Source organism: Phyllostomus hastatus, unplaced genomic scaffold (genome assembly GCF_019186645.2).
Source record: "Phyllostomus hastatus isolate PE091 unplaced genomic scaffold, TTU_PhHast_1.1 phas_contig_148, whole genome shotgun sequence".
Lineage (NCBI taxonomy): Eukaryota > Metazoa > Chordata > Mammalia > Chiroptera > Phyllostomidae > Phyllostomus > Phyllostomus hastatus.
Genome location: NW_025333607.1, coordinates 15,461,823 through 15,481,571, shown reverse-complemented (window position 1 = coordinate 15,481,571; position 19,749 = coordinate 15,461,823).

Here is a 19,749-nt window from a genome sequence, read left to right as displayed (position 1 = left end):
CCTGGAGCTTAGTGTCAAGAGCAGCTCTCCAAACGAAAGGTTCCTTCCCTTCTGGATTCTGGCTGTTCACTCTTCATCAAGGCTCTTGAGATATCTCATTACCCTTCTTAAAAGAATTCCTTATTGCTTAAGCTCTCCGGAGTTGATTCTATTGCTTGCAAAACCCTAAAGAACTCACATCTATGCAGCGCTTGCCTCTTAAGCAATTTTCTCTTTCTCTTTTCTCTTTCTTTTTCTCTTATCTTGAGTAGATAAGAAGTTGTATTAATAAGAGAGAAATTATCAACAGGTCTTCCCAAAACCTCAGTCCTTTTAGGTGACATCCAGTCAAGGTGTTAAAAACGGAAAAACTCAGGTACTGCATTGGCTTCCAAGGTCATCTTGGGCAATGCCGCCCATCAGCAGGTTAAGAAAGAGAAAGAGAATTGCACGTGGGCAGTCTTTCCGAGCCATGTTTGCAAATGGACACACATAACACACACCCACGTTCTGTTTGCCAGAACTCAGCCACCCCCAGCGGCCAGGCTCCCTGGAGAGAGCTCCCTTGTCCATTGTTCTTCTGGCCCCAGGTTCTGCTCTCAGAGAGAGTCCTCCCTAGACACAATCCTCCAAAGAAATTCCCGAAATGGGAGCAGATGCTCTCTTTAGGACAATACAGTTTTCACGGTTCACCTCCTGCCCATTCCCTTGGCAACCGAGAGTTCTAAGACTTACATCAACAAGGCTGTTTAGGCCAGACGCATGGTTTCTTTGGCAGGAGGCCCTCCTTGAAAATTGGTAGGTTTCATGTCTGTTTGCTTCCAGTCAGTGTCACGTGCCAGTAAATACACCCATTTTTTTTCTAGATACAGTTCTCAAGCCTGTTATATCTCTCTGATCCGTTGCCACCGCGCCTCCCCTCCCCACCGTGCCTATTCCCTCCACCTCGTGGGAGTTCTCTCGAGGCCATCAGATCAGGGTGGACAGCCTCCCACTTGGACTAGACCTCTGCATGAGCTTAGTTTTAACAGGCCTTGCTCACCAGCTCCTTCCCTCTTCCTATTCGTTGTGTGGCATCGGGAAGCAATCGGCTTTTCCGTGCGTCAAGGCCCCTCCCTCCGTTCTCTCTGTTTTCTTCATTTCTGCTTGCAAAGCGGCCAAGTGTTGCTTCAGCCCATCTCTCTCTTTGAAAAACTAGCTAAGCGAAGCCAGGAACAGTCAGCACACTCTAGCAACGTTCTACAACACAGCCAACCTAAAGCTATACGCTGTCTTCGCTTTGTCTGCTGCCGTGGCCCTCCGAGGGCAATGGGTTCACCAAATGTTTGCCCCACTGTACGGCCTGGGTCTTTATCTTTCCAGATTGCAACATCAATTTTCCCATCACCCATCGCCAGGAAACCAAACGCTAAATCAGGATCACAAATTTTGATTTTGATACTATCGCGCATCTCTGGTGATAATTTCTCTAGTAGCTAAGAGAACAGTAGTTTCTGCGACAGATAAACCCCCAAACCTCAGTGGCTCTTCACATTTCTCTGGGCCTCAAGGGCCAAGTAGCCAATGAGAGAAGAGAGAAAATTCTCTGGGTGGGTGTTTTTGTTTTTGTTTTTGTTTTTGTTTTTTTTATGGACAAGACCTGGATGTGGTACACATCATTTCTACCCAAATTGTCCTGGCCAAAACTCTGTGCTGCGGCCTCTCCTGACTGCAAGAGATGCTGGGAAATGCATCACAGGCAGCTGTGCACCTGGAAGGAATAAGAGGTTCTGACAAAGAGTTATCACAGTTCGTTTATGCAAAGTTATAGACTGTGGCAAATTCTGCTCCTACAACTTCATAATTGCTTGGGATTGTGAGAAATATTCAGAAAATAAGGGGACCGATAAATCTTAGAGAAAGAAAAAACTGGTCTGGTAGTTATTTACAATTAAAGCTGTGTTGTGGGTGAGCTCTTTTGCTTTTTCATGTTGTCAGCAAAGAACCATGTTCCCCAAATGGTGAGCCATCTGCCGTATCTGCCTTTGCTTTCAGGGTAATCCAAGAACAGAGTCCTGTACATCCCACCTGCTCACTTTCCTCTTGGATGTTATTGTGGCTTCCGCATTCTTTAAAACTAGTTCCCTGGAAGACATATTTATAGTTTACAAAGATTGGGTTGGTCAAAAAGTTTGTTTGTTTGTTTTCTGTAACATGGCTCTGGTAGAGCTTAGTTGTCTTTAACTTCACTCGAAACAATTTTGTTAGATTGTATTGTAACAGCTGTCATATAACCACGCAGTTAAAAAATACTTATCAAAATTGGTAGATTTTTTGTGCAGCCATTTTAATACTGAAGGTGGAAGAAAATATGCAACATTTTAGGCTTATTATGCTTTCTTATTTCAAAGAAGGTAAAAACACAACTGAAAGCCAAAAAAATGTTTGTGTGGTGTGTGGAGAAGCTGCTGTGACCGATGGGATGTGTCCAAAGTGGTTTGCAGAGTTTTGTGCTGGAGATTTCTCTCTGGACGATGTTCCACAGTTGGATGGACCGGTTGAGGTTGATAGTGATCAAATCAAGACATTCATTGAGAACAATCAATGTTATACCATGCAAGAGATAGCTGGCATACTCAAAACATCCACATCAATAAAGTTATTAGAGAAAATGAAAAATGTGTCTTTTATTTTACAAAAGAAAAACATACAGACTTTTTTGGTCAACCCAATATATTTACATTGTGGTCTAAATCACTGAAGTGGCTTAGTGTGTAACTTATCTAGCGAGGACTTTCATTTTAGGCAGTACAAGACTGGTTTTGTCTTTCCGGAAGGAAATTCAGGAGATCCCAGTTCTGCTGTCTTGGAGGGTTCTTCTGACCCTGAAATTATATGTTGTGAGCTGATCCTAACTCTTGAAATATGAATTAACTTTCAAGGTTTCAAGGGACAAAGTAACAGTGAACTGATTTCCCACCAACCTGGCATTCTAGAATTCTACTCAGCTGTCAGGATGCAGTCAGAACAGCCTGGGCAAGAAAAAAACCTTATTTTAAAAGCTCCATGACTATGCCGTGTCAAAGCTTTCCACATCCTACTTACCTTACCTGGCGGCCCAACCCTTCCGCCACACAAGAAAGGTCAGCAGCCAGAAGAGAAGGCAGAGAGATGTTTGCATGAAGTGAAATATTCCACCCACCAGGCTAACACTGGAAATCCAGCAATGCAGACGCACTCTGGGGACCCAAACCAATCTGAACACAGGTGGCCCGAGCGCATTTCTGAGCATCTATTAAGTACAGCCACTAAACTAGATGGCCATGTGCGTGTCAATTCATTTCATCCTTTGCCGCATACAACAAAGACCTAATTTGTGTAGATATGAAAAGTTCAATAGTTTCCTAAGGGCACAGCTAAGTAAAGGAAGTACCATCTCAGTCCTGGTGGGTTAAACTCTAGGTTTTGTTTCTTCCTCTCTACCCTGCCTTCGGAACCAACCTTCCAGCGTACTTGGAAATCTCACCAACCAGCCCAATTCTCCATATTGTTACTACTCTTTCTATGTAACTGCTGGGGATCCAAAAGTTAGAGGCAAGAGCTTTCCCAGGGGATCTTTTGCTTCTTATCAAACTGAGGTTGAAAACTCAGCATCTCCTTTTCCCACAGTAACAAAAATGACAAAAAGAAGACCAGCATGCAATTGGAACGGGTAGGCAGAGGGGATGCTAAGAGACATCCCAAGGGCTCCTGTGTTGATATCTTCTGCACACTTTAATGAAGGAAAGGTTCCCTAGCTACCGTCTGAGGTTGGCTCCCACTTGAAGAGTGAGGAGAAAAGAGAAGAGCAATCCAATCCCTGCTGCTCTGTCCTCTGCCTTTCCACGTTACTGTCAACATTGCTGCCTAAGAAGAATCACCTCCGGCCTTGCTGAACACACAGTCTAACCATGTGAGTACAGGGAAGTAATCCTTTCCCTGCTTTACTAAAAACATCATAGCCAAGACATTCCCAGCAGCCCATCTCTCGCAGCCCGAGTGCAGTGAAAGATAAATGAGGAGCCATTTACATCACTGGAAATGTATGCTCGAGAAACCTCGCTCGTTACAGATCCAACATAAAGTTCCAATTATGTGCGATGAATCAGTTCTGGAGATCTGCTCTATGTCATCGTGTCTGCAGTTAACAATACCGCATTGTACACCTAAAAATCTGTTAAGGGGGCTGATCTCATTGTAAAAGTGCTTAACAAAATAAAAAAAATATATCAAGCGCTGGATGGCCTCGAGGAGAGAAACGGATCAGGACATGGGTACCTGGACAGGGAGAGGTCTTCAGAGTGTCCTTTTAGGGGACAAACGATGACAACCAGCCTGACTGCAAAACTCCTCTTTATGTGATGATGGAAGGTATTCTTAAAGAAGCTGGAGTTGGATCCTCAGGAAATCTTTTCAACATCTTTTGTCAAAGCAGAAGCACTTCCAAGAGGTGAATGCCAATCAATTCCGATTCGTGTGTATAAAGATGCAACAAGGAAAACGGGCTGAAACTGCAGTTGGGAAGCTTTCACACCCACTAGGAAAGGGCCTTCATGAGGATGCTAAAACATGTGTTTAGAATGTGTGGGAAAGCCTCCTTTCTCGGGCATTTTCGAGAAGATAAAATATTTGCCATAGATAAGCATCCTTTTGTTGAAGTCAGGGCAAAACCACAATGTTTTCCTGCAGTCCCACTCAACGCCGACTCCATACAAGGAGTATCTCTTAAAGGTTCATGAAAGCAGCTGATTTTTAAAATTTTCTCTATCAGCTTAAAACAATGCCTATGTTGATTATACTTGCTAGTGACAAAATGGTCCTTAGAAATCATCACTTTGAAGATAAGCTTTAAAATACCAATATGCCCAGCACACCACAGAAAGCAGTGTTTCTTCGTAGTTCCCCTCAAAGGTGCATTGCAATCTACCCATACAAGGCCATGAAAGCCAATCATGTCCCGTGATAGACGAGTGGCCAAAGTAGGTGTGGTATATAATGTGGTATATAATGAAGTAGGTAGCATACAATGGAATACTACTGCACAATATAAGAGAAGGAAATTTTGCCATTTGCAACATGTTCATGCCCCTTGCTTTTAGGATACTTGTTTTCCCAGGAGACACCCTGGTCTCTGTTAATATTAATTATGTGTTGTTGCATAGCAAACTGTCCCAAAGTTTAGTGGTTTGAAAAAAATTAATTACTGGTAATGAGTCTATCATTCAATTAGATCGTTCCATCGATGTGGGTTGACTCAGTTGCTGGCCTGCTGGACTTAAACATGCAGGTAGTGTCCACTGGCTGGAGGCTGGCAAGCCTAGGATGATCTCACATGCCTGGTGGTCGACGGACAGTCAGCTGCGGTGGTGACAAGGGTGACTGAGCCATGTGTTACTCGTCACCCAGCAGGCCAGTCCAGGCAGGGTCACGCGGTGGCGATGAGCTCCCAGGAGGGAGAACAGAAGCGTTCGCGGTCTCCTGATGCCTCAGCTTAGAACTGATATAACCTCATTTCCCCTGCATCCTGTTGCCCAAAGCAAGCCACAGGGCAGCCCACATTCCACAGGCAGAGGACCGGATTCCACCCCTTGAAGGAAAGACCTGCAAACTCACATTGCAAAGGGTGTGGCTGAAGAGAGAGAGAAAACAGGAGCCATTTTTGTTACTGATCTCTCCAAATCCCTTTTGCAAATAAAACTCTCTCCCACTTGAGAGTCTAAGAAATGCCCAGACACAGCCAAACTCTAAGGACAGCTAGAGCTCTCCGACTGACATCCCCACTACATAGATTACAGCTCTTTGAGAATGCATTACCTCTTTCTAGAGCTGAGGATGAGAAACACACCCCCCAAAAAATGGAGCTACCCACAGCCATATGTTTGAGAGCCAGAGTTCTGCTTCCCAGGTGTAGCTGGCTCCCGTCCACTCGCGCATGTGCGCGTTAACCACCTACCAGTTGTCTGGTCTTGGAAGAGGGATGTTACATAATAGGTTTACCACATAATTAAGAAATATTTTTCTTGGATCCCTATAACTCCCTCCTCCAGTTTGCCCTTAATTGCATTTTATATTTTAATAACAGCCCAAGACATTGCACTCAAAGAAATTCAGAGACGTGTTTAAAGAATACTTTGATCTAACTTCCCAGATGAAATCTTCCCAAGTCCATTTAACTCTAATTTAGTATTAAAATGCCATGTATTGTTTCATTAGTAGAAATAATGCCAACACTACCACAGGAAAAGGTCAAAGAAATGAGAAGACTCAGTGAGCCGTGTCCTATTTATGCTGCGTGTGGATATTTTTTCTTCTTTATTCTTTCGCTATTGACATTAGCCTTTGAAGCTTGAGGGCATTTAACATTATAGCTCTCTATGGTGATTTATGGGAGTCTCCGTGGAAGCCAGAACTCATTTCTAACACGTTGTGCTCTTCTAGGAAAATTATCCCTAAGTTTGCGCTCCAAATGGTAATGTTGTGGGTAAAAATGCAATGAATAAATAAATTATGTATGAGCAGCCCGGGAGATTTTGCTGATGAAATCCCTACAGGGTCTATACCCTGGAGTAAATAAATCTATAGGATCTCCTCTCTTTCTTCCCTCCACTTTTCCCTCTGTATATCCCTCTTTCTATATACATTTCTATACACATACAAATATGAAGGGTCATCAGGGAAGGAAGGAAGGAGGGAAGGAAGGAAGGAAGGAAGGAAGGAGGGGAAAAAAGAAAGAGAGGGGGAGTAAAGGAAGGGAAAGAAAGAAAAAGAGAGAAAGGAAGAATTCACCAACAGCAGCGTATCACCTACCCCAGGAACCTGGGTGGGTGGGGTGGATAAGTCTCCCATTTTGCATCGGCGACACTTGGAAGGGAATACATGAGCTCATTATATGTGTAGCAGATGTGAGGTTTCTCGGTTGCAAGAATATTGCAAAAGTAAAGTTCTATTTTCTATTACTGAGCTCAAATCTGGGTCCTCCATTTCAGCTCAGCAACAGAAAATCTAATTTAGTGGATGTAATCAAATGCAAAACTCAATTTAAACTCAGCTGTTTTCTTAAAGGAGTCATCCCACCGCTCCAGGGCTCTGGTGCACATCACCCTTTTCTGAAACGCGGGGGGTTCTGGCAACTGCCACACCGACTGGCTACTGCCTTTTATTTCACAAGCTTCTGGAACACGAATGGAAATAAACGAGGCATTACTGTATATTTGCAGTTCTCTGTTTTGTTGAAAGGGCCTGTATTTATTTACTACTATTGCTTCGTATTATTATTGCCTGCCAAATAGCTCATTGATATGGCCTAATCAACTCCTGGTTACGGATAGGGGTTTCCACATCTCTTTGATTACTGTGTTTTCCTTCAAAATGTGACACTCATCGACCATTTTCTCTCATCTTAATCCAGTTCCACAAACATGAAGACTTTTTTTCATAAATGTAGATGAACTCTTTGTGACTGAGAAAGGAGAAGATGGCCCAGATACAGGACCTTCCTGACAAGAGATGTGTCTTTTTTTAATTTCAAAATGTTCTGAATTTACCCTGGCTGGTGTAGCTCAGTGGGTTGAGTTCAGGCTGTGAACCAAAGGGTCACCAGTTCGATTCCCAGTCAGGGCACATGTCTGGGTTGCAGGCCAGGTCCCCGCTAGGGGACACATGAGAGGCAACCACGCATTTTTCGCTCCTTCTCTTTCTCCCTCCCTTCCTCTCTCTAAATAAATAAATAAAATCTTTTAAAAAATGCTCTGAATTTGAGGTTCTCAATTATTCAAGTAATTATCAGCATTTATTAGTACATTTTAAATAATTTTATTTTTGTTTCTGGGGCAGAAGAAGAAGGATGAGACATTCTGCTATCTCTTTAGAGCTTACAGGGTTACTAGAAAGAAATCATAAACACTTATGCAACAATTAGAGTAAAAGTCAACCTATAAACATTAGCATTTGGAATTCATAGCAAAACAAAACCCCTAGATTCAAATAGCAAAAATAATCTCGTATTTCAAGCCTATTGGTGAGCCTGTCTTTTTACTGAGCTCTCAATTACCTACTCAGTTGCCTACTGTAATCAATTTGAATATTCATGGAGTTCTTTGGCATTACAATTTATAATTATATATGAATCTGGTAGAGCAGAATTAGGACATTTTGTTCAGTCATAAACATTGCTTTGGTCAATTTTCATAGATAATATATAAAGCATATCTTCATTTTTCAAGGTTTTCTCATATATTAATACATTTGGAATTTTTTAGTGTTTGAGTCAATAAATACAGCATTAATTATTCCTCTGAATTTCATTTCTTTAGGCTGTATAAATATACATGTAACATAATTTTTATCCACAGAGGAAGCTGCAAAATGTAGGAAGCAAAACCCTTCATAGCAATCATCAAAATCACTATGAAATTTTAGCATATCCTGAAAGAGACTTTCCCAATAAGTTTCATTTGAAACAGTCATTACATGTAAAAAAGCAAGTCCACAGTCAACTACATTGGGAAATACTGGGCTGAATGAAACTAAACAGGTTTCTTAACTATGGGACAACCCAAAACCTTAAATATGCTCGTAAGCCTAATGTATACATTTCCAAAACTTTTTCTTCAGAGAGCAAAAGCCTATTTGTGAAGGAAAAAAACCTAAGTTGTAAAGCCAAGACATATAAAGTGGTGTACACAGTTCAAACTTGCATCAAAGAATTTATTTTAATGCTTTTATGTATTAAACCCATCCAAATGGTTTGAATACTTCTGTCAGATAGCTGGGTCTACATTATTATAAATATTTAACATTTCCAAATGTCTGGAAGTTTTCCATTGTTTAAATTAAAAAAAACTCAGGTGATGAGCTGAATTTTTCATTTCAGTTGCAGACACAATCTATATAATATGTACCCTTTACAAGAAGAAAGAAAGAAAGGTAAGGCAGGGGATATATTTAAGCCTCAGTTTTCTCATCTAAAATTTAGGATTACAATAGGTTCTACTGCATAAGATTCACTCATTCATTCATTCAACAAGTATTTACTGAGCACCTACTAGTTCCAGGCTGAGCCTACAGTGGAGAGAGCAGGGAGGGGCCGGGGAAGAGACAGACGAGACAGAGAGAAACTGGATTAAGTTTAGATAGCCATAGGAATCCTGAAGACAATGGCACACGGCTGTAGCTAGAGAGGACTGGGTGGACACTTAGTTGAAATGATCGGGGAAGCCCTCTCTGAGGTCACAGCGGACTTGCAGCCCAAAGGTCCCAACGAGCCCAACTGCAAGGGCCTGAGGAAGAATGCTCCTGACAAATGAAACAGACGCCGAGGACAGCAGCATGCCTAGCTTTCCCGAGGACAGGGAACCTGGCCTGTGTGGCTGCAGAGGCAGATGAAGGTCCCCAGGAGCCATGTGCAAAGGCCCCAGGCTACCACCTGACCCACGGGGGGAAGCGCTCAGTGTATGAAGCTCACGGTGATGATGATGATGATGATGATGATGATGATGATGATGACGACAACAACACCACGATGACAATGACGCTTTAGAAATACAGTAGAATACATTTCCAAATGTCAGAGTCAGGACATAGGTTTTTAGAGCACATGTAGCATTAAAGTATATACCAGTGGTTCTTGAACATTCTGTCACGACACAGACGATGTTAGTGTTAATAATGGTACATAACACTGCTAACAGACAATGCCACATCTCAGTGGTTTAACAAAATAACAGTTCGTTTCTTACACCATCATCTGCTTTGAGCCTCAGCTCTTCCCCAAGTGGTACCCTAGCGATTCGGGCTCTTTCTATCATACACTCCGCCATCTTGGAATTTCTTCAGTTTTTCTGCCAAGCCGATAGGAAGGGAGAGAGAAAGGAAGGAAGGTACTCCGGCTACTTCGCCATCTCCCAGAAGTGATGCCCTTGTCTCCAGCTCCCATTTTGTTGGCCTAGATCAGCCGCACGATCCTACCACCTAGACCCAAGGGGGCAGGGAAATACCATCTTCCTGTGTGGCCCAGGAGGGAATGGAACGGCCGAGTGAACACCGGTGAGCACCGCTGCATCTTCTCTGCACGGTATGCTTCATCACATGATCACACCGGATTTTAAGGACCCCCCCCCGCCCCCCGCTTCAAACTGGCAGAGAAGTACACCAAACAGTGTGGCAAACTTTGAGAGGTTCAGGCAGATTCTGGCTTAACCAGACCTTTTCCTCTTTTTTCTCCCATTCAAGAAGGCTTATCAAAGTGTGTGTGGTGGCCTTGAATCCAGCTATAAAAGCTACTTTTGAGTAAATCACTGGAAAACCGTTTTAACAACGGATTCTTGAACAGGCCCCATGACAGCTCACTACACGGCGTCACATCTAAGCATCACGGTTGGGAACTGCTAAGCGTGCGCCATCTCACGGGGTCACACACACAACAAACATAAAAAACTGTGCTGGTCATTGCTCGGGTCATTTGTCCTGTCCTTCAGCGACTGTTTGCTAAGCCCTCGCGAGGGGTCTTCAGGGGCCATGGCGGGCCCTTCGCACCTTGAGGACATTTTCATCATCGCCACTCTGAGGTCCTATCCCTCCCGTCCGGTTTTCCCTGAAGACACTTCGACAGAAGGGCAGAGGACTATGGAGGGGTGGGAGATGAGGAGACAGGCGCTTGCAGACTTCCAGGTATGAGGTGATCACAGAACTGCGCATGGAGGGACGCGGGCACCTTTGTATGGAGAAGGAGCCGTCACACAGGACGGCGCGCAGGAGCACTTGCGTTTCTGACGCCATGGGACACTGCACCGGTTAGGTTACTGCCTCTCCCTCAGCCCCAGCCCCCTTCCCCATAGAACAGGGACGGGGTGAAGGGGAGGATTCGCTGAGAATGTGCGTGCAAAGCACTTAGCTCAGGGCTTATTTTATAACGAGTGGTGAGTGTCTATACATGGTTTGGTGTGTGTACGTGTTCATGAACCGCGGTCCGTGGGATTAGCTGAGGTAACCGATGAACACCATCCAAGAACAAACGAAGGGAAGAATGACTAACACGGAACGAACAGATTGCAGGGAAACCGCAGGGAGATAACTTGGTGCCTGCTTTGCCTGGGATGAGGGCAGCGGGGAGGTGGGGGGAGGAAGGGAGGGGAGAACCGTGAGCCAGGTCACCCTGCAGGGGAGCTCGGGGTGTGTCCTGCGTGCTCCGTCCCAGCCACGCTGCCCAAACGCCTTCTCTGAGCTCTGGCCACCCACTCCCCAATCGGGTCCAGTCCTGCCAGGGTTTCTGATACAATGCAGCTGTACACCACCCACAGCCTGTGGCTGGAGCCCCCCCACCCCCCAACTGAGGAGGAAAGGGCAGACTTCGCAAAGAAAGTCACAGAAGAAAGTGGGGTTCAGGGAAAAACATGTGCTGGCATGAGCTGTTCTATTAGATGTTCATGCTTAGGAGGAACGGGAAGCTGAGATCTAGACAGTCTGCCACTCAACTAAATCTAACCAGTGCAATTCAATACAAGTGAATGTAGAAATGTAACTGATGTGTGTTCACTCAATTACGGCACCAGGCAAAGCCTGTGGTGGTTCCCTGGCCCTGATGGGGTCAGGACTAGCAACTCAGGTAACCAACAAGAGCAAGAGACGAACAAGGAAGACAGACTGTCCCTACAAGTGAACGAGGTGTCATCCCAATACTTGGAATCTCCGATCATCAAATTCCTTTCAAAAACCGGTCACTAATTTTTGACATCCCGCATCTAAGGAAAGAAACCCTATTACAATGTACTCATTGTTCAGGAGGCATGGGCCACAAGGAGCAAGGCCAGAGCGGGGTCTCACGGTTCCTCCCCATCAAGTGTCTGGAATGCTGTGTATTCATTTTGCTGTTCCAGTTGCGAGCCCCGTAATTCCAGGTGTGGATGGCCAGGGCAGGGGCAACATCGTAAACCATCCTCAGCTGTTCAAAAGGAAACACACGCTATCACGTCAGCTAAGTAGACGTCACCTTGGGAAGCAGCGGACAGAGCCCTGAGCACATGCGCACTGAGAATGGCTCCAGAGGGACCACCCGGGCAGCCCGGACCCCACGGGAGAAGACAAGTGAGCGTTCAAGCTCGGGGAAGAGGCTCCCAAAGGCAGACTTCCCTTCCACTCTGCGTGAGGCCAGCCCGGCCCAGAGAGGTGAACGCCGGCAGCCTGCGAACGCCGAGTTCGGACCCCACAGCAAGCACGGGACGATACAACAGGGGAGAGGAATGGCCCCACACGTGGGTCTGAGAACGCTTGCTTCTATTGGGAAGTCAACATTTTCATTCGATTGTATCAGAACGCTTCGGGTCCTCGTCGAGAAAGACGTGGAATCCTCCTGAGTGCCACAAACCTCTGTGATCTGCATCAGGCGGTTTCCAGGCCGGTGGACATTTTGGCGAGTCCAGATCCTTCCAAAATCTTTCTGCAAGTCTGATTAAATCCATCTGGCTCTGATTAATTTGCAATTAACCTGCCAAGGACTGTCTCAGAGGAGCAGCAGAGTCTCAGAGGAACAGCAGAGTCTCAGAAGAACTCAGAGTCCAGGCATCTGAGACATCTTGTTGCTAAAACCAGATCCTAGAGGAGCATGTGAGCCCCCAGTGGTCCAAGGAGGGTGACGTCACCGGGCGCTGGAGGCATCAGGAGGTCCCATGAAGGAAAGGGGACGTGGGCCAGGCTGGAAGGGAGCCCCCGTTTCGGCGCCTTTGCAGCCACCCACGTGTTGAACAGTGTCCTACAAACAGCAGATACGTGGTAACTATGTGTTGATGGAAAGGGGGCTGCTAAACTTCTGGACAAATCACCAACAGCACTATCTCCAAGATTTCGATGAGTGAAACATCATCCCAAGGTTCCGGGGCCCCATGCGACCCCAGGGAGAAAAGTGTGCCTTCTGAAGCATCTAGCAACCTGCTGCGGAGGCTCCCAGAGGTCTGTGTTCCCAGCCACGTCTGACCGAGACTTTTGTCCCCATCAGCCAATCTACACACTCATTGAGAATCAAAGGCCTTTCTTTATATGGATGGGGCAGGGAGGAGAAGATGTAAAAATTGGCTGTTGAATTGAAGTCGTTAGGTTTATCGGTGAGCTTCTGCTTCTTCTTCTTGTGATGGTAGTCCAACCTATTTCTGGGGAGACTGTAGACTCCCTGTTCTATCCCCAACATAGTAGGGGGAACAGGGAATGAGTGGGACAAACTCTGTTCGTCTGGGGCAAACGGGGGTCCCGCTGGATGCCGGGTGTGATGTCACCACCTGCCCGACCACTGTGTGGCCAGTGCTGTTGCTGCTCCGTGGACCAAGCATCAGGTTTTGCAGAGAGAGACATGTTTCCTGAAGACGCACCCCTCAACGCCCCTCTGCCGTCTCTCCCGGAGTTTGACGCAAATGCCCCTTCCAACGTCCTCAGAGGCGTTAACTGAGGAGCACCCCTTTCCCGGCCTCCCCAGCTCCCCCACTTCTGCACCGGCACTGTGCGGACTTGGGTCTGCACCCCCCTCTCTCACTCCCCACGCTCTTCCTCGCTTCTCCGGAACAGACGTTCTCCTCCTACCTGTCGACCCTTACGTACAGGCTGAAAGCTCCCAAATCACAGCCTTTGCCGAGATCTCCTTCCTGACCTCCGCGTGCTGCCTGGGCACATCTGCCTGGGACCTGGGAGCCCCACAGGCCCGTGTCCAGCTTGAAGCTACTAACACCCTCCCTTGCCACGCCTCTCCCTGGACCCCCAGTTTCAGAGAGTACGAAAGAATCGCCTACCCCTCACCCAAACCAGCACTTGGAGTACACCCTCTCTCTCACTCACTCCCCACTCCCAAGACATCACCAAGTCCTGCGGAGTCTGACAGGTAAAGAGCTCTCAGAGGGACCCCTTTCTCTCTGCTTTCAATGCCACCTCCCTCATGCCAGCTGCCTCCGAGGCTGGCCCGGACTGCTGCAATAAGCTTCACCGGCCTCCCGCGTCTCTCCTCTTCCCCCGCCCCCCCAACCGCTCTCCACGCTGCAGCCAATGCGATCTCCATAAAATGTATGGAATTCAAATGTGACCAGAACACACACACACATGCAGAGCACTTTGCTTAAAACTCTGCCTCCATGTCCCCTCGCTCTGAGGATAAACACGCCGACCCTCTGCACAGGCCCCCAGGCCCTGCGTGGCTGTCTCCTGCCTCCTCTCCAGTCGCGAGCCACAGCACTCTCTACCTCTAATCTGCAGTCCAGCCACAGCGGTCTCCCCTCAGTGCCTCCAGCACTCGCACGTTTCCCACAGCCACAGGGCCTTCGCGCATGCCAGCCCTGCCTGCCATTCCACTCTCTGCCACCACACCCCTCCAGCACCCAGGTGATTTCTACTCACCCTTCAGATCCCAGTCCAAACCTCCCTTCCTCGGGGCAGCCTCCCCTGAACTGTAGATTCACACCACCCTGTCCCTGTGTGTCACACCGCTTCGGATGTTAAACTTACTTGGGACTTGAGCGCCTTACCGAAACCTTTTCTCCATGAGCAGGGACTGTATCTGTCTTACTCACCACTGTTTCTCCAGGTGACGGTACCATGCCTAGTGTTGTAATTTAGAAGTAGTCAATATATGTGACGCATAAATGGTTGAATGAATAAATGAGTGCTCTATTCTTCCTCCAAACAATATATTTGTCCCCAATTCTGTCTCTTTGGCATCCTTCATTTCATCTCTGTCTCTCCATCCCCAGTGCTAGTCATTCAGAGTTTAATGGCCTCCCCCCCTCATTCATTACAGAGCCCCCAGGGTCTCCATGCTTCCAGTCCCATCACGTCCCACCCTACAGACTTTGAGAAGAGTAAACATCCTAAAATACGAATCCCAGCACGGCTCTCCCCTGTTCAAAATCCTTCAGGTGGTTCCACAAATGGTGCTGATTCCCACTTCGGACCTCTCTGGCACCTTCCTCGACTCTTTGCTCTTCCCACACATCCCAGCTTCTTCCATGCCATGGCACACATTTAAAAATGGCAATATTTATATATACAACGTGCCCAAGTCTCTGGAGGAGTCTCCAAGAGCACAGAGGCCAAGCAACTGGACGGCTTCGTACACCTGTCATCCAGGTGCCTGGCCACCCAGGGCAGGATCTGGGCTGGGAAACATCAGCTCAACCTTCACAGCTTGCGGAAGAGTGGCTTCCTCTGTGAAATCTTCCCTCTCACTTTCGTGACTCTAGCACGGCCGGGAGAGCTTTTTCATAGAACTCTGAATACTTCCTTTGTTTACGCTCCTGCCTTTTCTGTGAGATGAAAAATCCCTTTGGAACACAGAACATAGCTCACCCTCAATGAATTCTAGAACACACTGATGGTGCCCAGATGGACGGAGAATAAACAGAAAAAGGGACTAGAAAGACTCAAGAGTCCCTCATCCAAGTATCTTGGATGGCTGCTAGTTTAATTTCCTTCCATCGTCACTTGAATATACATAGATTGTTTTTAAAATGAAAGTGATTTCCTGCCCTTCCCAAGGCCTTTTTCCTAGACACAGGCTTCCACACGATAGCCAGGACCCAACAAAGAAAGGGCTGGCATCTCCGGTGAGAACAATCCCCCAAAGCAAAGGAAGGATACTCCGAGAAACTGAGCCCCAAGGGCCCAGCAAGCCAGAACATTTTCTGTCAATGGACGCTTCCACGATCAGATGTTTTTCATCAGCCAGAAGAGAGAGATTCCAGAAGGTGAAGATACTCTAAATGCATTGAAAAATGTCAACGTCTTCGGTTCCAGCTGTGATTGAAATGAGCACCACCTCCTATTTTAAAACGCTCGGAATGCCCTTGATGTGGGGAAGCAGCGGGGTGGGGGGTGGGGCCCAAGGCCAGCCGACGAGTGTTCGGATTTCTCAGGTGGACGTGGCAACAGGAGGAGCGTGGCCAGCAGTCCCCCTTCCCCCGGAAGGCCGCCACGTTCCAACAGGGGAGCCCGCTGAGCGTCGCAGGCCTCATGGCCGGCTCCAAGGACGCTCGCGCGGCCACGTCCCATCCGGGACAGGATGGCTTTCGGCAACACGCCCAACTCCACACGCTCCTTCAGCCCGTACTTGTGACTGTCTGCTGTCTCCTCCTGGCCCAAAAGCAAGGGACCATTTCTTTGTGGTAGTAACATCCCCGTGTCTTTCCTAACCACGTGCTCCCTAGTGGATAAAAACCCTGGTACAACCAGCTGTGAAATGCACATGATACAATGCCTGAGTTGTTGTGAATGAAGGAAGGGAGGCCCCAGGGCAGGAAGTGTTCCTGTGGCATGTCGAAGGAAGGCAGAAGAAATGGCAGTTGGAAAGGACAGCCGTGCCCAGGCCTAGGGGCTACATCTACCTTTCTCTCGAGGAGGCTGCAGGTACAAGCCAAAGACGCCAGATCGAGAGGAACTATGTCTCAAGATCAAACAAGGTTTTCGAGGACCCAAGAGACCAAATCCACCCACGTGAAGAACAGGGACACTTTCTGTAAGGGAACCCAGGGTTGCTCTGGACACAGGAGGTGCCGAAAGAACAGCACTTGACACCTAAGGGCCCCCCACCAGGGCAGCACCAGGCCCAGAAGCAGCCCCCTCTCCCTGAGTCCCTGCTGCACCGGCGGCCACACACCGCCCTCCCAGAGCCGGTGCCCAGGGCACAGTGGCAGCAGGGAGCAGGATACGAGGAAACTGTGCGTGGGCAGCGGAGCACACGTCCAGGACTCGCAGAGCCTCGGCATTCACGGAAGGGAATGCATTCATGTTAATATGACTCCGGGGAGGCCCAAAGCCTAGGAGGGCAGGGGACACCGGGGGGGTTCCAGCCCATAGCGTGGGATGAATGAGAAAAACACTTCGCCCCAAAGTCCGCCTAATCAATAGAAACTACAGAGTAAGGGCTCAAACTCAATGTTTCTTTCTTGATATTTGTACTTACCAGATACTTTTTTCAAATACACAAGCCCCACCCCACCCCACCTTTATCCCTTAGCTACACCTGGGAGTCCTGGATGCCTTCTACAGAAAAAATCAGCTAAGGGAATCATCTCGAGCCTCGAGCATCTCAAATCACTGTGGCACTTGAGTGTGGAGGACACAGCGGTCGGATGCAGCAGAAAAGGGCAGCAGAAGGGGGAAACCACTGTCGCCAGAGTTCACGCTCCGCACCTGCAGGAAGCGGTCCTAACCGTGCGCTCCGGGCTTTCAACGGCACTGTGCGCGCTGCGAGCTAGTCGTCAGAGCCACGGCGTGCGGGCTCTCGTGCAGTCGGACCGCACAGAGACTTGCCTGGACCAGGGCCGCACTGCCGAGGAGACCACCTTTCTGCCAAAATGCGTTCTCCTGTGCGGGAGGCAAGCTCCTTTAGAAGGCTCCCTCCCCCTGCCCCCGCACCCCCAGGAAGGCTCTGCCTCAGGGCGGGATGTCAAGGTGTCCCCTGGCCAGCAGGGGGGAGGGACTGTGTCACCCGGGAACCGCCAGCCGGCTGGAAGAGTCCGGTGCTACCCAACAGCTTTTGGTGACCAAGCTGCTGTTTGGTTTGTCCACAGACTTGAGAATCCAGCCAAACCAACGCTGCGCTGCCCTGCGGCCTTCTTCTTGGCTCTGAACTGGGCACTCTTTTTACTGCTCCGTATTTTTTAAAGGCGAGATAGATGACTTCCTCCAACAGGTTTCTGTCAGCTATTTATGGAAGAGAGAGTTTTGCTACTAGACTTATCAGGAGATCGCTTTATAACTTGTGTAAGCCTCTCACCACAAGACTGTACACCTTAAACTACTATAATATCGAATGTCAAGTGTAATTGAGGTTTAACCATTTTTGAAGAAAAAAAAATTGTGTTTTCCACTCTTGACTTTCTAGAACCAGACCAAATTTCCAAATTAAAAATGGGATTTTCACCCTTCTGCTCCTGCTCCTTATCCACAGCAAGAAGGCAGGTCTCAAACCCTGGATCCAACAGGCCTCTGATGTCACCGCCATCAGAGCCCGCAATCCACTGTATTGAGTGTGTCTTGAATCCAGCTTGAGAGAGCCTGTCCTTCAAACAAACCTCCGAACGGCCCACTTAGCCACCACCTCTGTCTGCTTTGCTTCATCTTTGCCATCCCCCTCCCCCTCCCTTCCCTGCACGCTGACCTGAAGAACAGCACTGCGGGTGTTGACTGGACACTCTCGGAGACCCACCTCACCCGGTCTTCCGCTTGTTTTCGTGCCTGGAACCCCCACCACCAGCCACCTCTCCTGCTCGAACCTCCCATCATGTGTTGGAACTGCTTTCAGAGTGAAGACCCCAGGTCTCTCTGCACCGCTGCAAGGGAAGGGGGCAGGCTGCGGATGGGGCCCAGCAGGGCTCCCAGGAGTCAGACTCGGACTCAGAGACGGGGTCCAGGAGGCTAACTGGCTGGGACGCTCGGGACGAACCCCTGTCAGGGGCAGGAGGGAGCAGGGTGGGCAGAGGGAGAAGCTGGGCCGTGGTACAGCCACAGTAAAGGCCTCCACCAACGTTATGCAGAGCTCGGAGCTGGGATGCTCTTGGTCACCTCCTACTTATGCGCCATGTGCTCCTCCTTCTGCCCCTGACTCTCGCTGGAGAACAGTAACAACAGCAGCAACATTTACTCCAGAACACTAGTCAAGTTCAGCATTTAATTTAATTGAATCCTTACAAGACCCTGTGATGTAAATGTGATCACCACCATCTTCCTTAAGTAAGGCAGTGGGTTCCAAAATATCTCACTGGTCCTCTGCCACGTAACCAGTTAAGTGGCTGACAGGGAGATATCTGATTCCAAAACCATGTTCTTTTCTGCTCCAGTCCAGCAAAGTCTTCTGCCTACGGGACCCTGGGCCACCCACCACTGTCCCTTGGGTTCCTGGCCCACGTGCTCAACTTGAAATTCAAGAAACACCCAGCTCTTGGACTTGATCATCACACCACGCACGCTCCACTACCACTGACCCAGAGCAGAGTGCATGGGCGTCTGGGTAACGTGTCTCTGCTCTGGAGAACATTCCCTAGGACACAATGGCTCTGCCATTCGATACGGGATAATTCTAGACCCACTGGAGAGCCCCTGCCTAGTTTTTGGTTACCTCTGCGGAGGCGGTAAGGATAAGGATTATGTTCCACCTCCTGGAAGAAATGTCATCAAGGTCCAACTGGCTGTAGACACTCCACATGCGAGAACACTTGGACTCCTGGGTGTCCATGACCTTGCACGCTAACCTCATGTGAACCCAGAGCACGAGGTCCTTGTTTAGTAGGTGACCCTCTCAAAATAGTTACAGATATTAGCTCTCCTTGCAGAGTCTCCCCGGGGAGGCTCCAGAGACAGACAGACTTGCCTCTGTGCCTTCCAAATCCCTTGTTTGGGGTTTCAGAAAACAACCCGCAACACAGCACTCCCTGTACCTATCATCACTGCGCTGTTCGGAAATCTGAATCACTTGGAGCTTTGTACTACGATATTCATTTTCACTGATCTCATTTTTCCCCTTTCTTCATTTTTTCCACTCAAGGGGCCATTCTCCCCCATTTTGCCAAAGGCGCTGTTCCACAAGAGGTGATAATAACTAAGTTAAGTGTTGAAAACTTCCGAGATGTTTCATGCGGATCATTGTGGGCTGTTGCTTTCTTCTTCCTCTTAACAGTGAAGACAAAAGAGATGATGAAACAGGATATCGCCGGGATACTCTAACAGGTATACAGCTTAACCGAGATGAGCTCATTTCCTATTTTAGGAAGAGATGGAATTTTTAAG